A 19,564-nucleotide genomic window follows, 5' to 3' on the forward strand; every position below is an offset into this window, starting at 1 on the left:
AACCGTTATTTATTAAACTGAGATTTTTACTTTTTGAGAAATTAATGAATTTATCGAAAAACTTTTCGGAGAACGCTACTTTAATGAACCCATGCCTTAACCGAACTAAAACTCAGTAAAGCTCACTATGAAAAGCACTGCGCATGCATGCATATACCACGTGATGCGATGACGCAATCAGCTCCAAGTCATACCCACGGAGTCACTGGCCAAGCCAGCGAAACCCCGTGGCTATAAGTCGGTGATCTTCTGCGTGCCATGCGAGGGGTCCGAGGGTAGAACCGGGTACCAAGTGACTTCTTTGTTCATTTTTTCTCCTTCTCGTTTGTTCTTTCCTTCCGATAGCAAAACAAACAAACAAACGCATACAAACAAACAAAACAACAGCAACAACAACAACAAAACGTGGGTTCGGTTAGGGTAAGTGGAACATAGATGACCATCTATTAAATATTAACTGCAGAGTACTGAATTTGTCAGAATGAGTCAGTGCAATCAACTCGCGGTGCCAAATTGACTATGAACTTGAAGTCCGATTTTATGACAATTATAATTTGTACCATAAGTAGGATAAAATATAAATTGGAGTATGTCTTTATCATGTTGACGTGCGTAAGTCTTATTATTGTGATAGACTTATGGGCGGCGTTACATATACAGGGAAAGGAAGAGACGATATCGCAATATAATTACAATTATTACCCATCCCTTGGTTTTGTCTGTTAAAACAAAACGTTGTGTGTTCTGTTACACCTTCCAGCCACATAACACCAACTTGGTTCCGTATGTATAAATCAGGTTTATTGAGCAACATCATTTGATTGAAATCTTGTTCAAAAGTGGTGCTTTTAACTTTTATTTTATTTATTTTTATTTTATTTTACAAATTCGGCTAAAATACATCAAAAAGCAAAGTAAAATTACGCAATACATACAAAAGGAAATAAAAGTAAAATAAATAGACCCAAATGGGCTAGCCAGGAAGAGTCAGAAGTATCAAGACACTGTCACCAAAAGGTATACATAATACATAAAAAGATATACTATTAAATGACTTCTTATTTCTTTACGTTAATATTCATAATAAGAGTACTGAATTTATGGTAATGTAGAAAAAAACCTATTTCTACAAATAATTATCACACAGTTACCATGTACCATGGTTACTTCTCTTACACAGGATTACCCCGGAGGGTTCTCCCTGTTTGAAGGTATACGGGAATGTACCACGGTTTTGGGGTACCTTTTCAGCAATTTTTGTATATCGATGGGTGTGTTTCAGTGGAGACCAATGCGCCCAAGCCCCTAAAAGCGCCCAATTAGGGCAAATTTTGATGCTTTGGGGTGTTTTTTTTATTAAAAATTAGTATACGGATGGGTGACAAAAACAGCAAAAAGTAGGTATAGAGAAAGTCAGCATCCGAAAGTTTGCGTTGCCCATATCCCCGTAATTTTGTTCGAAGACCTCTCGGAGGATTATTCAGTTTGCAGCAAAGCGCACATTCATTCAACAGGTTATTTTTCAACAATGCTAAATCTATTTGCTACAAATATGAGCAAAGATAAGAAGCCAAAATCAGGTAAGGACAACATTTTGTATTTTAGAGTTTGACTCATTCTAACCGCAGCAGACATCACCTTGACCTAGATATTATTCGCCGATCCTGTGAGTAAAATTAATTGTTAGATGACTATTCCAAAGTACACGTAACCTTTGTAAGGTGTAATTGACTGACAGCGACGTATATAAATATTATGATCTTATTGCCTATATCATGATTATTAATCTTTTGTGAATTTGACAACTCCATGTATGTCTATATAGCACACTTGCATTGTTAGAAAGTTTTGATATTTTAAAATAACGTTTTGTATGTATTTTATTGTTTCGATACGCTATTGTCGTTTTTCTTCAAATTAAATATTTCCGACTTCAGCCTGAATAAAATCGTGCCGTTCACATAATATCACATTCTACTTAACAAAGGGGTTTGGGGGCATAGGCTAGGCTAACATGAATGCGTCCTACATTCGAAGTTATTATTGAAATAAAATTTGAATAAAAAAAATAAACATCATAATGACAAATTTATTTCGAATTTTTGAATAGTACTTTCCTAGTTCATGAATTGCTACTTGAATTATTCATTATTTATTATTTCATATATTTGAATAGCAACTCCCTACGTTACATATTTTGTTACGGTAAAATTCGTCGGCTGTATTCCATAGTGGTCATTTTTTTGGTCATTTTTTTTTGAAAATTGGCACAAATGTTTTTATTGATGTTCTCTTTCATTTTTTCTAAGTCTCATCAGTCATAATTAGCTAATTAATTAGTAATTAATTAATTAAATGCGGCGTATAGTTACAAAGTGACATTTTTTTTGTATTCCATAGTGGCGTATCGACCATACGCCACTTTGTATACACATTTTATAATTAAGAAATATCGGCAAAAATGAAAAACTTTGTATGTCACAGTAGCGTACACGTATCGGACCTATACGCCACTATGGAATACAAACGACGAAAAGTAACGCCATAGGGATTACACGGCGACCGAGGTGGCGTAAGGTTAACGTTTGGTTAGGGTATTGCGTTTTGTTTGTTTTCCATAGTGACGTATAGTTTTGTGCTTTTTATTTTTAGTTTGCCAGCAATAGTATGCATTTATTTCCTTTGAAAAATATATAACAATAAAATCAACAAGAATAAACTTAGATGAAACCATCACTACGGATAAAGTGCTCAACTAAAAGGAGCAGGAATATATTTAAATGTAGTGAATTTAATATTTACACCATCATTCAATACAGAACTGTTGTTTCGTATAGGTGTTGTCACACCTACACTCCTCAGTTGATTCTATTTAGTTTATTACAGAAATATCACATCATTTACAAAATATAATGAATGTCTGATTTACACAACTCGATTTTAAATTGCCATTTCTTCAAACCCGATTTTCTCGAAAAGTTGTTTATTCGCGGCGCCCCACTGTAAGCCACTATGGAATACAGACGACGAATTATGTTGTCACTATAGACGAAACCAATTTCACGCATTCCTGCTCCTCAATGGCAGCCATTAGCCGCGACAGGTACTACCCAACTCCCGGGGGGTTCTTCCTGGTTGAAGGTATACGGGGATGTGCCACGGTTTTGGGGTACCTTTTCAGCGATTTTGGTATATCGATGGGTGGGTTTTCAGTGGATACCAATGCGCCCAATTGGGCGCATTTGGGCAAAAATGCCATTAAAGCGCCCAATTATGGCAAATTTGGGTGCTTTTGGGTGGTTTTTCTTGAAAATTGGTATACTGATGGGTAGCAAAAACAGCAAAAAGTAGGTATAGAGAAAGTCAGCATCCGAAAGTCTGCGTGGCACACCCCCGTACAAAATTTTTCGAAGACCCCCCCCCCCCCCCGGGACCCAACTATCCCACCTAAAATGTGGGATGATGCGGCCTTGAAGGGTATTATAAACTGCATTCTATCACCCGTGTAACACGTAGACACGATGACAGTTTACAACACAAAAGAATCTAACATCGAATTTTAAGCGGGTTTAATCCACCCAATTCGGTACTCACAACACCTGTTTGGTGCATGCGGGTACCCAAATATGGCCGACCAAATCCTGAGTAGTACTTCGTGTACCCTTAAAGGCGTGGAAATGGAAATGAACGCGCGGTTACAAATTTGACAACAATGGCACTGTGTGGTCTCTATAGTGAACGTTTGCCACCGTTCTAATAGCCCATTTTTGAATTTTTACAATTTTATTTAAGTAAGTTTTACATGTATTTCCCCATAAAAGTACTCCATAATTCAAATAAGGCAATATTAACGTACAATAAAGTGTAAATAAAATACGACTTGGAACAAAATGTTTCAATTTATTCATGACACCGACATTTCTTGAAATTGTTCTAGATACGCAATCTATGTGACATTTCCAAGTGAGACATTCGTCTATTAGTACACCAAGGAATTTAGTTTGATGCACTCTTTCTAAAGCCGTGTGATCTAGTGTGATTTGCAGGTCTTGATTCATCGATGTCATTTTGGGTGTGCCAAGTATCATGTAATTTGTTTTGGTAGCATTAATTGACAATTTATTAGCTTTAAACCAATTGCTTACTTCCTTTAACTCTTCATTAACAAGGTTTGTCTGGCGTTCTACGTTTTTATGGGAGTATAAAATGGTGGTATCGTCAACAAAAAGGACGAATTCGAGTACTTTAGATGCATTAGTTATATCATTAACATAGAGTATAAATAGAAGTGGCCCCAGGATTGATCCTTGTGGAACACCACATATAATATCGTGTGATTCTGATTCATAAGAATTATAATAAACATATTGTTTTCTGTTACTTAGATAATTTCTGAACCATTCTAACACAATACCACGAAAGCCATAGTGTTCTAATTTATGTAAGAGTATGTTATGATCGATTGTATCAAAGGCTTTTGATAAGTCCAGAAATATTCCAATAGTTGTTTCGTTTCTTTCAACTGCTGCAGTAACTTTGTCTACCATTTGCTCTATAGCCATAAAGGTGGAATGTTTTGACCGAAAGCCAAATTGTTTGGGGTTAAGGATTTGCTTATTGTCAATGTAATCCGTACATCTGTTAAAACCAACCTTTCAAGAATTTTTGAAAAACACGGTAGTAGAGAAACTGGACGATAGTTTGAGAATGCCTCGGCATCATCTTTTTTGTATAATGGTATGACTTTTGCTATTTTTAATTTATCAGGAACAATCCCAGTAGATATAGACAAATTAAATATCATATTAAGAGGTTTGGCAATTTCATTACACACTTTTTTAATGATTAGATTGCCAATATTGTCATGGCCTCCACCTTTGTTTATGTCGAATTTATCAATTATTTTTACAATATCGGATTCAACAAAAGGCTTCATATACATATTACTGGTCTTGTTTTCATTGAGATAAGCGAAATATTGCTTTCCTGTGTTTTGGATATTTGATGCAAGCTTAGGGCCTACGTTTACGAAAAAGTCATTGAACTGATTTGATATTTCTTTAGGATTAATAATAGAACTGCCATCTTCAGCTTTAAATTTGCTCTGTGCAGATTGTTTCTTTCCTCGTCCAATAATATTATTAATTGTTTTCCATGTTTGCTTCATATTATTTTTAGCATGCTCAAACTTGGTAAAGAAGTATTTGCGTTTTGATTTTCGAATAAGCATTTGCAACTTATTTTTATATGTTTTGAATATTTGAAATTGTTTGTCGTTTGGAGATTGAATGTATTGTTTATATAACCTATTCTTTTTGTTAATACTTTTTAACAATCCCTTCGTAATCCATGGCGATATTGGTTCTTTTCTTCTATTACCAGTACATTTCTTTAACGGAATACATTCGTCGTAAAGCGTATTAAAGGTGTCAATGAATTTATTATAGTCATCATTTGCATCAATATTATCAAGAATTTCACCCCATTTAACGTCGGATAGTTTTGTTTTAAATTTATCAATATTCTTATTATTATGATTTCTTTTATATATAACGTCTTTCGTTTTACACTTTTGATTTTCTACTTCGAGGTTGGTTGATAAAGTAGTTGGAAAGTGGTCACTTATGTCAGTAATCATAAGATGTTAAAACGACCTTCTGTTTACCACTCGTTGCTTATAGCATCGAGGTTGCCAGTTGGTTCCTTCTTTTGAAGACACGTGAGTTACTTAGTAGATTGTATTGCCCCTCGTCTCTGGCCCCTATTCATGGTGGTACCTTGCTGCCAGATTTTCACTGCTTCTTTAATCCATCGTCGTTTGTTTTTATCGGCAGTGGTTTTCCTTTGTTTTGTTAGAATTTGTTAGATTGGGTATATATTGATATTAATTTTATATATATATACAGTATAAGGGATCCTTTTAAAAATACACCTGTTTTGGTATACATTTTCTTGCACTTATAAGTCAGTATAAGTCTTAAAGAGCATGATGGAATTTGAAACGGAACTTATGCAATATGATGCTGTTGATATCATAATCATTACCATTTCTGTAATTTCCCACATTTATAGGTAACATCAAAATTTTACATTTCATTTTAATAAATAAAAACAAATTAGATGTTTTTGTATTAAATTTTTGCAAACCGTTTTTAGCATACTGAGGGTAAACATGGTTAATACGGGGAAGGCAAATCACATACCTTTTAGAACATTCGTCATGTCTATCAAGTATTATATCCTGAAATGCCCAGACTATTTAATAAACCTGTCGAAATTACAGAAGTTTATGAATTACTCATTTTGTTATAAAAACTCGGCTTAAATTTGAGCTCAAATGCGTGTATGGTAATACCCCAATGGTATTAAATACAAACTTTCTCGGCTTGTTTTGATCTTGTTGCAACGGAGGAGTAACACTTTCTTCTCTCAAGTTGTAGTGATTTGTTTAAGGAGCTTAAGGTAGAGAACTGTAAGTAGAAAAGAGTAACCTTTAAAGGCTGGTTTGAAGTATAACTTTATGATTTACTGTTATACAGTGTTAAATCACCGTTCAACAGAATCTTGACTCTAATCATTATATATTTTGTATACCACCATGTTCATTAGGGGCTGTGCAATAATTATGGGCCCTGAGGGTAAAATGGGGGGTGGGGCAACAAACTTTCGTCGAGCCGAAAGGGGGAGCAAGCAATTTTTGGCAAGATGAGGGGGGGGCAAGCGATTTTTGGTACCCATTCATGAGGCGCCTCTTAAATAAAACGTCCTCAAAAGGTATAGGTAGACGGTACAGAAACGCTTTAAATATGCAAATTTTCCTACTCGCTTTGATTTGGAAATTGGGACCCCAAAAATTTGGCATGTGCAAGGGGGGAGGGCAGGCGATTTTAGTCCGGCCGAGAGGGGGGCAAGCGATTTTTGGCGAGCCATGTGAAAATTTTATAATTATTGCACAGCCCCTTAGTAAAGTTTACTTCTTTAAAGCCATAATGTGTGATTTTCGAGTTTCTACTTTTTGCACCATTGCAATGGCCATTGGTGTACATAGATGCCCTGTGAAAGACCAAGCCTGGAATGCTTTAATTACAGTAAAATTTAACATTTATAATAAAACCGGGTATCCCCGGTATTATTCTGAGCTCACCGATCGAATGCAGAATAAATACGTCGCCTGCGTGTGTATACTGAATTATTGAATAAGTGACGTACCGTATAAACTGTACGCATATCGTTATTCGTAGTACGTCTTGTTTGTACATCCCGTCAGCTTCGTGTAGCTCCACCAATAATCTGATAAATAAAACGATTGGCGAGATTATACACGCATTGTAGGCGCTGTACGTCGACTTGACGCATAAACGGTGTCTTTAAACGTCTTTACGTCTTGTTTGAATCTCATCAGCTGCGTGAAACTCACGATAATCATGACAATTATAATCGGCGAGCTACAGGCATTGTAGGCGCTGGAATGAAATACCAATTTTCTTCGTTTTGCCTCATTTGTTTGACTCAAAATTAAAAGGGGCAATGCGATCAGTGAAAACTAACAGTTAAATAGGAATCTATTTTTATGCAAATCACACATTATTGCTTTAACTCTGATCTTGACCCTCTAATTCAGAAGCTATAATTTGACGTTTAATAAAAGCTGACAGTTCTGTCTAATTAATTTTGATTCCGTGTTGTATAAAGGATATAACAAAACAGGTTTGAGCGTCATATATACGAAATTGCAATTATGACTATATTTTCTCGGATTTTTATATGACTCATGGCATGCCAGGTACATTGGTACGAATTATACCAGTTGAAAGACAGTACTTAGCTTTTGGCATGACTAGCGAGGGACCACAGGATCCTATGTCACTTCATCAAGGCCCGCCACACAACAGATCATTAGCTTTTACGATATACCTCATTACGTTCCAATCACTAATGGCAAACCAATGGAAATACTCTTCACGTCGATTACTTGCAACTCTATAGCTATTTCTTGTTGATATCAAATATATTTGTGTTTATTGCAATGGAAATACGTGCGCAGTTAATGCTGGATTTGGATTAATATTTGGAATTTCTACTTTGGTGGTTTCGTAATCCGTGAGTAGAATAACAAATATTTTAGATTCGCTGATGCATTTATGATTGATGATTTGTAAGAGCATCCCTGTAAAAAGAACAGTACTTTTGGTGATATTTGTTTCATTTCGTTTGTTTCTGCTGTTTTGTGTTTGTTGTTGTTGTTTACTTTATTGCTATCAGCATTTCATGTGTATTTCATGTTTCGCTATTTAGCATTTGTACCAATGTGCATTTCATACAATATAGGCCTTACTATTGCTAGTAGTTATTTTTTTTTTAAATTTGATTCGAGGTGATTGTTCAACCCGGGATGGCAATACGGCCAAACCTGCTACTAGGACCTCCACTTTTATTATAGGATCTAAACGTCAACAGCGTACAATTTTCCATATTAACTCTCTTCACGCGGGTGTCGACAGCAAACGACAAGTTTGAAATTTTTTTTTTAAATTCAAAAATTCAGAAATGTAAATTTTCATGACCATATTTGGAATCAGCATGAAAAATGCATTAAAATGAGTACAAACAAGCCTAGCATTGATCCAGTAAGTTCTTAAGATAGCTCTTGATATTTTAAGAAAATATTTCAAAACTTGAACTTTTTCCATTGAAGCGCATGGCTATTGGTCAGTGGAACTTTTTTTTTAATTTCGTGCTTGTAGGTCAGTTGATATAGTGACTGGGTTAGTTAGTTTTATATACACTAGGTTATTACATAGGCCTATACTGTGATACAGTATTAGTTGCCGAGTCGGTTAAGGACTGGGGTATGAACGTTTGGACAGCATTTATTGTGGGACATTGGAGCACAAAAAATGAAAATTATTTGATACCAGAAAGACATTCTTCGTATTCAGAATATTATTCGACATGGCTGATGTGCTCTCATGTCCCACAAAAACTACTGTCGAAATGCTCAAAACACTCATTCCAGATCCCTTAATCGGTTAAGGGCGGCCCAATATGGAAACTTTTGGGCCTCATAACTGCTAAATTGTTGGTCTAAAGAATTAAAAGGATAGATTTTTAGAACGGAAAAGACTTGATAAATTCATCTGTGAGGTTAAATTTGGGCCAAAATGCTCATTTTGGAAAAAATCCTCGAAACGAGTTTTGGACCAACGTAACAAAAAATCCTGGGCCAAAAAAATGTGTTTATTAATTTTTGAAAATTATATAAAAATATCTAGGAACCGTTTTTTTATTTTATTTGAATTTGCCATTCTAAATACAGTATTGTGTACTTTTATATACTTTAGACCAACAATTTCTCGATTGGTTGGTTCTCCAGTTGTGTTGTTGGCTGGTCATGATTGGGTAACTGTTGGTCCATTGATCCGTTAAATAGTCGGTTTACTCACTTGGTCGATGAATTAGTTACCAAGGTCTCTAACTGGAAATTTATTGGTACATGGTTGGTCATTTGGATAGCCGATGGATTGGTTTACAGTTTATTGTGTAAGTATTATCAAAATTAGCCGTAAGAGTATGATGGACGCTTAGGATGGCGTTGCAAGAAAGAGGGTTAAATCTGGCGGGTTTTTTCCAATTGAAATAATGCAATAGTACGTCGAACAGGTAGAACGTGATCAAGTAATGCTGCATCAGCCTTTGCATAATTTTTTAAGCATCGTTTGTTCAGACTAAAAGTAGTACAGTTCAAAACAAATCTAGAACAAGTAAGGGTGCAACCACATGTGATGGAATCATACATAAAATATATAAACCCTGGTAATGTAGAACAAGGTATAAAAGACAGGTACCGATTATACGAGGAAGTCAATCCTATTCTCCAACCATTTGTTTTCATAAACATAATCAGATAATAGAAACATAATAACGATAAATCCGAGGGACTTTTCTCTTGTTTGTCAAGTGGATCAAGTCCTATCGTTGCTCATATCCGCCCAACCATCAACCATGGAAGAAAGAGATGAGAAGGAACCACAACGACTTCGATCGGCCAAGTTTTAATCCGCTTATCCATTGACGCATGAAAAGAAAAGCTATCAATGGTACTTACTTTCATGTATGATCCATTTACCGCGATCGATGCTTGGCGAAATCATTACTGGAAAAAACTATAACAAACCCATCCAAGAACAAACAAACGCTACCCAGAAGTAAGATTATGGAATTTCACTGATGCTCTGAACATGTATAGTAGCTTTGTTTTGGGATCTACAGTCAAACTGTTTTCTTGATCGTGTTGTGTAGAAAATGTCCTTTAACACATCGAAAAGGTCATCAAAATCGGCCGTTTATTTGCTGAGTTTCAACTTTAGCAAATAAGGTAAGATTTTGGTGACTTTTTCGATGAAAAATAGATGCAAAATGTTCTTAAATAATGCGCAATGTTCCGGTTGAGTCCGGTACATGAAACCTGTTTAATTTAATAGTTTATATGTGTATAATCGTAACTAGCTAACTCGTTTCAGTGCCAAAGACTGCCAACTCTGAGAAAAAAGTCATCAAAGTTCGGGAAAATTGGGCGAAATGGAAGAAAAAGATGTAGGCCATCAATGACCGATGATCACGTCACCAGAGAAAATCCTATAGAGTGCTTGCACGGAAGGTCATTAGTTCAAATCATCCTTCAGACACGCTCCAGAAGACATGCAAATACATAGAGTACAATACCAATCACCTATTTAACGCGGGGTATTGATAAAAGTAAATCCTCATGAATAACAATGTCAATTAAATGTCGGTAAAGGGAGTGGACAAAGTGAATGTGTTCGTTGTGGTTCCTTCTTATCTCTTTCTTCCATGCATCAACCCAGCGTCGTGCTTTATCATTTTGTACCCAGGGACCAGCAATATCTCTCATAACCTTAAGGGTAGAGACAATAGAAATTTTTACCAAAGGAACATATTCTTGTTTATACCATGATATTGTTGTATCTCAATACTATCACAAGTTCAGCTGTGTAACTTACCTAAAAAGTGGTTCTTTTAATTAAAAATGCAATAAATAAAATCACTCTGCGCTTTTAGTACTGACCAGACTATAGTAATATTTTTTAATCACTCTGCGCTTTTAGTACTGACCAGACTATATTTTTTCCGATAGAAAACGCTTTACAATATTATGCAATACTAGCAGCTATTAATCATGCTTCAGTGGGCAAGTACCTCGAGCTTTAAATGGTATTGAAATTTGTCTTGTCCGGGGGTCTTCCATAATAGCTCAGTGGCGTTATTTTCTAGGATGGCGAAGGTGACTGATGCGTAGTAGGCCTATGTAGGGCTGTAAAAAGCCTGTTCAGTAATTTCATCCGTAGAATGTAGAAATCCATGAATCAGCAAAATTTAGATTTTAGCACCTTGCACCAAGACTAGGAGATAACTGATTTAAAAGATTAACAAAATATAGGACAGGGCTCAGCATTTGAACGGGGCTTAAACTTTATCAATACTGCTGCTTTCCTCGGTTCTTGCCAAAACGTTTTAAAATATCTAATGACAATTTTAATGATTTATCCTTCACTTTTAGGCATTTTATATACAATTTAAAATTGTTTTACCATTTTATACTTTCGCTGGGATCACTGAATTAAGACCCCCCCCTTTCGCTATCACCCAGATCACATGGTTTGTCATCCACCACCACCCCCCCCCACACACACACACACACACCCCCACACACACTTGTTTCCCATTGGATCTATCGTCATCCTGATTCAGACGCTTTTATTGTTTCATTTACAACTTTTATTATATTTATCACTGATTATGTTGCCGAATAGTCTTTTGAAATTAGTAGGCGTCATTAGTAGATCTCATATAATTGAAGTGCTCCCCGAATAGCAAGATAATGACAGGCTTATGCTTAGTTTTGACATGTAAGAATACAAAATGATTTCCTGAGTTCTTAATGGGGAGTTATAAGCGCCATTGCAAAGTGAAAGCAGAGCGAGGTGTGTGGATGTGAGGGGCATGTGTTGTGTTTATGGCCCGGGGTTTATGGGGGAGGGGTGGGTTAGGCAATTAACAGCTGCCTGGTATCATTCAACATTTCTGATACTGTTACGGCTTGAAATTTGAAGGTAGCGGGACTTAAGATGCTCTCAGGAACAACTTTTACCACCTGATGAACAATCTCAAATGCTCTACTTTGCACCAACATGACAGTATAGATTAGGCCCATGAAAGTCAATTCCGAGTTTATCGTCCTTTTTTCCAGGTTGGTGAGGTGACTTTTTCATTTTTCACTATTTCATCAGATTTCATTATTGACCTATAAAATGCGTGTTGATTTAAAGCCAAACTCATACATGTGATTTATAAACATGTTTTTATATGGGTAAGGACTAGGAAAGTTAGAAAAGAGCCTGGTTTTGCTTCCAAGTTATGAATATATGTTTTACAAACAAAAATACATGTTTCCAATTGCTAAAACTGGTGAAAACACTGATACTTTGGAAATAATGAATTATTTTGGCATTTTTGAAAATTTGACACGGGTATTTTTGGTTTCCAAAAAGTGACGCGGGCGGGGGACGATAAACTCGGAATCGACTTTCACGCGCCTTATAGGAAATATATTCCATAAGTTAATGGTTTTATAGTTTATTATTTCGGTTTACCAAAAGTCAAGAAATAATATCAGTAATAACTGTAAAAATGGTTTATGTCCATTTGAAGCCAAAATAATGGGATGAATTAAAAAAAATAAAACGCACTATATATTATATCTTGGAGCTGTGCATAGTGATAAACTAAACCAAAAAACATATATAGAACTCACGATAATAAACTCTCTTTATTTCCCAATCATTTATTAAATGTAAATAACAAAGAGACGCTTATTATACGACAGACTGAGCACAGCTGTTGCACAATTGATCAAGATCCATAAACTTCTGAACACATTACAGTAGAATCAAGGACGTTGGTTCGAATCAATTGTTTCAAATCAATAGGACAGAATATGAATTCCAATACGCTTACGGCATTCTGTCAAAATCGGAAAGGACAGCATGACACGTTGTAACTAGATGTTAAAGTATGGCTGGTGGAGTAGTCAGTTTTGGAATATTTTCGCCATTTTACAAAATACAAATATGCTCATAAGTTTGCCAATAGCAAAGATCAAGGATCTGGAATAAGTCATAGTCGAACCGGAATATATTTGCCAACTATGTTCTACGTTTGAGGTAAGTTCATAATGTTCTTCGTAGCAAGAACAGAATAATCACTGGCAAAAATGCAACTTTTACTAAAACGCCATATTCCGCGATAGTCCATATTTACATGACTTTGGCGAACACTTTTGATTCTCGTTTAAATTCTACCGATAGCACAGTCGATCTAATGTTATCTGCGGTTAGAGGACAGTTTAGAGAACTCTTTTTGCTAGTTGTTTGGTTTAAAAAAACATAATTTTAAAATATCGGGATTCAAGCAGGCGACCCGCATGGTGTGCAAAAGACGTTGCAAATTGTCAATGAAAGAGCTTATAAATTAAAATCACGGACATTAAGCTCCACAATAGGCATCTACATTCCAAGCGGAAACGCTTTTCAGAAATATACCCGTCTTTTTTCAGCAATCGCTAAAACCTAAATATGCAATTCCAGGCGAAAAAAAAAAATAGCGTCAGCATATTTTACTATGAATTTGGGACACCGAAACAAATGCTTGCATTGGTGCCAGACCTATTATAATGATACGATAATTAGGCCCCAATAATGGCTTTCATTTTAACCGTTATTTATTAAACTGAGATTTTTACTTTTGAGAAATTAATGAATTTATCGAAAAACTTTTCGGAGAACGCTACTTTAATGAACCCATGCCTTAACCGAACTAAAACTCAGTAAAGCTCACTATGAAAAGCACTGCGCATGCATGCATATACCACGTGATGCGATGACGCAATCAGCTCCAAGTCATACCCACGGAGTCACTGGCCAAGCCAGCGAAACCCCGTGGCTATAAGTCGGTGATCTTCTGCGTGCCATGCGAGGGGTCCGAGGGTAGAACCCGGGTACCAAGTGACTTCTTTGTTCATTTTTTCTCCTTCTCGTTTGTTCTTTCCCTTCCGATAGCAAAACAAACAAACAAACATACAAACAAACAAAACAACAGCAACAACAACAACAAAACGTGGGTTCGGTTAGGGTAAGTGGAACATAGATGACCATCTATTAAATATTAACTGCAGAGTACTGAATTTGTCAGAATGAGTCAGTGCAATCAACTCGCGGTGCCAAATTGACTATGAACTTGAAGTCCGATTTTATGACAATTATAATTTGTACCATAAGTAGGATAAAATATAAATTGGAGTATGTCTTTATCATGTTGACGTGCGTAAGTCTTATTATTGTGATAGACTTATGGGCGGCGTTACATATACAGGGAAAGGAAGAGACGATATCGCAATATAATTACAATTATTACCCATCCCTTGGTTTTGTCTGTTAAAACAAAACGTTGTGTGTTCTGTTACACCTTCCAGCCACATAACACCAACTTGGTTCCGTATGTATAAATCAGGTTTATTGAGCAACATCATTTGATTGAAATCTTGTTCAAAAGTGGTGCTTTTAACTTTTATTTTATTTATTTTTATTTTATTTTACAAATTCGGCTAAAATACATCAAAAAGCAAAGTAAAATTACGCAATACATACAAAAGGAAATAAAAGTAAAATAAATAGACCCAAATGGGCTAGCCAGGAAGAGTCAGAAGTATCAAGACACTGTCACCAAAAGGTATACATAATACATAAAAGATATACTATTAAATGACTTCTTATTTCTTTACGTTAATATTCATAATAAGAGTACTGAATTTATGGTAATGTAGAAAAAACCTATTTCTACAAATAATTATCACACAGTTACCATGTACCATGGTTACTTCTCTTGCACAGGATTACCCCGGAGGGGTTCTCCCTGTTTGAAGGTATACGGGAATGTACCACGGTTTTGGGGTACCTTTTCAGCAATTTTTGTATATCGATGGGTGTGTTTCAGTGGAGACCAATGCGCCCAAGCCCCTAAAAGCGCCCAATTAGGGCAAATTTTGATGCTTTGGGGTGTTTTTTTTATTAAAAATTAGTATACGGATGGGTGACAAAACAGCAAAAAGTAGGTATAGAGAAAGTCAGCATCCGAAAGTTTGCGTTGCCCATATCCCCGTAATTTTGTTCGAAGACCTCTCGGAGGATTATTCAGTTTGCAGCAAAGCGCACATTCATTCAACAGGTTATTTTTCAACAATGCTAAATCTATTTGCTACAAATATGAGCAAAGATAAGAAGCCAAAATCAGGTAAGGACAACATTTTGTATTTTAGAGTTTGACTCATTCTAACCGCAGCAGACATCACCTTGACCTAGATATTATTCGCCGATCCTGTGAGTAAAATTAATTGTTAGATGACTATTCCAAAGTACACGTAACCTTTGTAAGGTGTAATTGACTGACAGCGACGTATATAAATATTATGATCTTATTGCCTATATCATGATTATTAATCTTTTGTGAATTTGACAACTCCATGTATGTCTATATAGCACACTTGCATTGTTAGAAAGTTTTGATATTTTAAAATAACGTTTTTGTATGTATTTTATTGTTTCGATACGCTATTGTCGTTTTTCTTCAAATTAAATATTTCCGACTTCAGCCTGAATAAAATCGTGCCGTTCACATAATATCACATTCTACTTAACAAAGGGGTTTGGGGGCATAGGCTAGGCTAACATGAATGCGTCCTACATTCGAAGTTATTATTGAAATAAAATTTGAATAAAAAAAATAAACATCATAATGACAAATTTATTTCGAATTTTTGAATAGTACTTTCCTAGTTCATGAATTGCTACTTGAATTATTCATTATTTATTATTTCATATATTTGAATAGCAACTCCCTACGTTACATATTTTGTTACGGTAAAATTCGTCGGCTGTATTCCATAGTGGTCATTTTTTTGAAAATTGGCACAAATGTTTTTATTGATGTTCTCTTTCATTTTTTCTAAGTCTCATCAGTCATAATTAGCTAATTAATTAGTAATTAATTAATTAAATGCGGCGTATAGTTACAAAGTGACATTTTTGTATTCCATAGTGGCGTATCGACCATACGCCACTTTGTATACACATTTTATAATTAAGAAATATCGGCAAAAGTGAAAAAGTTGGTATGTCACAGTAGCGTACACGTATCGGACCTATACGCCACTATGGAATACAAACGACGAAAAGTAACGCCATAGGGATTACACGGCGACCGAGGTGGCGTAAGGTTAACGTTTGGTTAGGGTATTGCGTTTTGTTTGTTTTCCATAGTGACGTATAGTTTTGTGCTTTTTATTTTTAGTTTGCCAGCAATAGTATGCATTTATTTCCTTTGAAAAATATATAACAATAAAATCAACAAGAATAAACTTAGATGAAACCATCACTACGGATAAAGTGCTCAACTAAAAAGGAGCAGGAATATATTTAAATGTAGTGAATTTAATATTTACACCATCATTCAATACAGAACTGTTGTTTCGTATAGGTGTTGTCACACCTACACTCCTCAGTTGATTCTATTTAGTTTATTACAGAAATATCACATCATTTACAAAATATAATGAATGTCTGATTTACACAACTCGATTTTAAATTGCCATTTCTTCAAACCCGATTTTCTCGAAAAGTTGTTTATTCGCGGCGCCCCACTGTAAGCCACTATGGAATACAGACGACGAATTATGTTGTCACTATAGACGAAACCAATTTCACGCATTCCTGCTCCTCAATGGCAGCCATTAGCCGCGACGGGTACTACCCAACTCCCGGGGGGGGGTTCTTCCTGGTTGAAGGTATACGGGGATGTGCCACGGTTTTGGGGTACCTTTTCAGCGATTTTGGTATATCGATGGGTGGGTTTTCAGTGGATACCAATGCGCCCAATTGGGCGCATTTGGGCAAAAATGCCATTAAAGCGCCCAATTATGGCAAATTTGGGTGCTTTTTGGGTGCTCTTTGTTGAAAATCGGTATACTGATGGGTAGCAAAACAGCAAAAAGTAGGTATAGAGAAAGTCAGCATCCGAAAGTCTGCGTGGCACACCCCGTACAAAATTTTTCGAAGAACCCCCCGGGACCCAACTATCCCACCTAAAATGTGGGATGATGCGGCCTCGAAGGGTATTATAAACTGCATTCTATCACCCGTGTAACACGTAGACACGATGACAGTTTACAACACAAAAGAATCTAACATCGAATTTTAAGCGGGTTTAATCCACCCAATTCGGTACTCACAACACCTGTTTGGTGCATGCGGGTACCCAAATATGGCCGACCAAATCCTGAGTAGTACTTCGTGTACCCTTAAAGGCGTGGAAATGGAAATGAACGCGCGGTTACAAATTTGACAACAATGGCACTGTGTGGTCTCTATAGTGAACGTTTGCCACCGTTCTAATAGCCCATTTTGAATTTTTACAATTTTATTTAAGTAAGTTTTACATGTATTTCCCCATAAAAGTACTCCATAATTCAAATAAGGCAATATTAACGTACAATAAAGTGTAAATAAAATACGACTTGGAACAAAATGTTTCAATTTATTCATGACACCGACATTTCTTGAAATTGTTCTAGATACGCAATCTATGTGACATTTCCAAGTGAGACATTCGTCTATTAGTACACCAAGGAATTTAGTTTGATGCACTCTTTCTAAAGCCGTGTGATCTAGTGTGATTTGCAGGTCTTGATTCATCGATGTCATTTTGGGTGTGCCAAGTATCATGTAATTTGTTTTGGTAGCATTAATTGACAATTTATTAGCTTTAAACCAATTGCTTACTTCCTTTAACTCTTCATTAACAAGGTTTGTCTGGCGTTCTACGTTTTTATGGGAGTATAAAATGGTGGTATCGTCTGCAAAAAGGACGAATTCGAGTACTTTAGATGCATTAGTTATATCATTAACATAGAGTATAAATAGAAGTGGCCCCAGGATTGATCCTTGTGGAACACCACATATAATATCGTGTGATTCTGATTCATAAGAATTATAATAAACATATTGTTTTCTGTTACTTAGATAATTTCTGAACCATTCTAACACAATACCACGAAAGCCATAGTGTTCTAATTTATGTAAGAGTATGTTATGATCGATTGTATCAAAGGCTTTTGATAAGTCCAGAAATATTCCAATAGTTGTTTCGTTTCTTTCAACTGCTGCAGTAACTTTGTCTACCATTTGCTCTATAGCCATAAAGGTGGAATGTTTTGACCGAAAGCCAAATTGTTTGGGGTTAAGGATTTGCTTATTGTCAATGTAATCCGTACATCTGTTAAAAACCAACCTTTCAAGAATTTTTGAAAAACACGGTAGTAGAGAAACTGGACGATAGTTTGAGAATGCCTCGGCATCATCTTTTTTGTATAATGGTATGACTTTTGCTATTTTTAATTTATCAGGAACAATCCCAGTAGATATAGACAAATTAAATATCATATTAAGAGGTTTGGCAATTTCATTACACACTTTTTTAATGATTAGATTGCCAATATTGTCATGGCCTCCACCTTTGTTTATGTCGAATTTATCAATTATTTTTACAATATCGGATTCAACAAAAGGCTTCATATACATATTACTGGTCTTGTTTTCATTGAGATAAGCGAAATATTGCTTTCCTGTGTTTTGGATATTTGATGCAAGCTTAGGGCCTACGTTTACGAAAAAAGTCATTGAACTGATTTGATATTTCTTTAGGATTTGTAATAGAACTGCCATCTTCAGCTTTAAATTTGCTCTGTGCAGATTGTTTCTTTCCTCGTCCAATAATATTATTAATTGTTTTCCATGTTTGCTTCATATATTATTTTTAGCATGCTCAAACTTGGTAAAGAAGTATTTGCGTTTTGATTTTCGAATAAGCATTTGCAACTTATTTTTATATGTTTTGAATATTTGAAATTGTTTGTCGTTTGGAGATTGAATGTATTGTTTATATAACCTATTCTTTTTGTTAATACTTTTTAACAATCCCTTCGTAATCCATGGCGATATTGGTTCTTTTCTTCTATTACCAGTACATTTCTTTAACGGAATACATTCGTCGTAAAGCGTATTAAAGGTGTCAATGAATTTATTATAGTCATCATTTGCATCAATATTATCAAGAATTTCACCCCATTTAACGTCGGATAGTTTTGTTTTAAATTTATCAATATTCTTATTATTATGATTTCTTTTATATATAACGTCTTTCGTTTTACACTTTTGATTTTCTACTTCGAGGTTGGTTGATAAAGTAGTTGGAAAGTGGTCACTTATGTCAGTAATCATAATTGTTGATTTGATAATATTGTCATTATTTGTAAGGATATTATCAATAATTGTAGCAGTTGATTCTGTGATTCTTGTTGGTTTATAAATAGTAGGTATTAATGAATAGGAGTAAAGAAGTTCAAGGTAATCATGAGTAGGTCTGTCACTGTCTACTT

General features: G+C 35.5%; 1 protein-coding gene across 1 annotated transcript in view; it reads left to right on the top strand.

Moving 5' to 3' along the window:
- The first annotated feature begins 7,868 nt into the window (after nt 1–7,868).
- The window catches only part of LOC140164222 (uncharacterized), a 150,933-nt gene continuing 139,237 nt past the window's right edge, over nt 7,869–19,564 (top strand). Inside the window, exon 1 of the mRNA XM_072187471.1 lies at nt 7,869–8,100. The gene's annotated coding sequence lies outside the window, so the exon portion shown is untranslated. The remainder of the gene's footprint in view (nt 8,101–19,564) is intronic.

Source organism: Amphiura filiformis, chromosome 11 (assembly GCF_039555335.1).
Source record: "Amphiura filiformis chromosome 11, Afil_fr2py, whole genome shotgun sequence".
NCBI lineage: Eukaryota > Metazoa > Echinodermata > Ophiuroidea > Amphilepidida > Amphiuridae > Amphiura > Amphiura filiformis.